The sequence below is a fragment of the Alosa alosa genome, chromosome 22 (assembly GCF_017589495.1).
Source record: "Alosa alosa isolate M-15738 ecotype Scorff River chromosome 22, AALO_Geno_1.1, whole genome shotgun sequence".
In the NCBI taxonomy this organism is placed as follows: Eukaryota; Metazoa; Chordata; class Actinopteri; order Clupeiformes; family Clupeidae; genus Alosa; species Alosa alosa.
In genome coordinates, this window is record NC_063210.1 from 18,330,285 (window position 1) to 18,332,784 (window position 2,500).

Here is a 2,500-nt window from a genome sequence, read left to right on the forward strand (position 1 = left end):
AGAAGTCACTGTAGGGTGTGTAGGGAGTGTGGTTTTGTGAGTGTGCGTGGGCAAGAGCAACATTGTGTGTGTGTATTTATCAGATTGTGTGTGTGTGTGTGTGTGTGTGTGTGTGTGTGTGTGTGTGTGTGTGTGTGTGTGTGTGTGTGTGTGTGAGAGAGAGAGAGAGAGAGAGTGTGTGTGTGTGTGTGTGTGTGTGTATGTGTATGTTTGTGTGTGTGTGAGTGTGCACATGCACGTGTGTGTGTGTGTGTGTGTGTGTGTGTGTGTGAGTGTGTGTTTAGACAGGTCTCAGGTATTCGAGGTGACATTCATCCACCCCTCCAGACAGCCCAGAGCTGACCCCAGGGGTGAGGCTGGAGGTTGAGGCTGATTGCCAGTGGGGAATCCAGGGTGAAGCAGCCATGGGGGGCTGGGGGTCATTTTGGAAGATGGGGAGGGTGGATTGCCCTGATAATAACCTGTGCATACACACACACACATGCACGCACACATACACGCATACACACATACACACACACACATGCACACACACGGGCACACACACACACACACACACACACACACACAGAGAGAGACAAACACACACACACACACACACACAAACACCCCCACACAGAGACAAACACACACACACACACACACATACACACACACACAGAAAACCACCAAACCTGATGTATTTCGGGTTAAGTATTGGCAGCTAAACAATGTGCCAGTAGACATGACCCACACACACATACACACATCCACAGATACACACACACTTACACACACACATACACAAAACCACCAAACCTGATGTATTTGGGGTAAAGTATTGGCAGCCAAATAACATGCCAGTAGACATGACACACACACAAACACACACACACACACACACACACACACACACACACACACACACACACACACATAACACACACATACACACACACACACACACACACACACACACACACAAAGAGACATGATTGAAGGAAAGGAACAGAACAGAGAAAATTGGTTCCAACCACAAGTATCCCAAATCAGTTGGGGATCAAGAGAAGTTCACGAGTGGATTATTAGACGTTATTAATTATGGCCACCAGCAATCAGCTTATGACCACCAGCAATTGAATTAAAACGTTTGGGAATGGAGCGGGAAATATGATCAGCACTAGAGATTACCAGCACTAAAAATACACCACCACATGTCGAAGATGGCACGCAGACAGACACACACACAAACACGCGTGAACACACACACACACACACACACACACAAACACGCATAAACACACACACACACGTCTTTCACTTTGTCTGGGGAGTCGAGATTTGAGGGTAATGAGACTGATTGGGCCATCCCTCTCCTTTAGACACACACACACACACACACATGATGACACACAAATACACAAATTCTTATATCTACCGGGCACATACACACACAGAGGAAGACAAACACACACAAATTTTCACATAACATTACAGTACAAAACACTACCACCGACACACACACAACACACACACACACACACACACACACACACACAAACACAGGCCCCGCTCCAACAGATGAGTCAGGCAGTCTTTCTCGGCTCACTTGTCATTCACATCCAGCAGTAATCAGAGGCTTATCCTCCCTAGGCTCAGCTGCTGGGACAGACCACTGAGTGGTGTGTGTGTGTGTGTGTGTGTGTGTGTGTGTGTGTGTGTGTGTGTTTATGTGTGTGTGTGTGTGTGTTTGTGCTTGCGGGTGCACGTACGTGTGTGTGTGTGTGTGTGTGTGTGTGTGTGTGTGTGTGCTAAAGGCAGTGTGCGCAGGTGTGTGTGTGTGTGTGTGTGTGAGTCTAAGGGAGAGAGACGGCCCAATCACTCTCATTGCCCTCCTCACTTGTCTCCCCAGTCGTAGAGACAGACAGGCCTGATCTAGCGCTGTCACAAACCTGGCCATGGACACCGTTTACAATCACATCCTCCGCTGTAGTGTGTGTGTGTGTGTGTGTGTGTGTGAGTCACAAACCTGGTCACGGACACCGCCATAATCACATCCTCCGCCAGTGTGTGTGTGTGTGTGTGTGTGTGTGTGTGTGTGTGAGTCACAAACCTGGCCACGGACACCGTTTACAATCACATCTTCCGCTACTCTCCTCTCTGCCTTCATGTCTTTTCCATCTCTCTTCGTGGCTGACCTGTGGGGTGTCCTAGTTGCCTAATTGCCTCTATGTTGTCTGTTGTGTTAACCCTTAAAGGAGTACCGTCACACTGGTGTGACTGGAATGTTGAGAAATGAACGTTCTAAAGAATATCTGGGTTCATTGAATTCAACATAGAATTTTAGAACCTTCAATTGTTGCGGAACTTAGAACTTGTCTCTGTTGTTTTAAGTCACTCCCTTGTTTTCCTCACTCACTCTGTCTCTCATACTTTACAATGGTTTCCACTATTGCCTGGTAGGCTCTATGAAGGCTCTGTAATTCCTTCAAATAATGAACTGAACTCCAGTCTTGGTTTG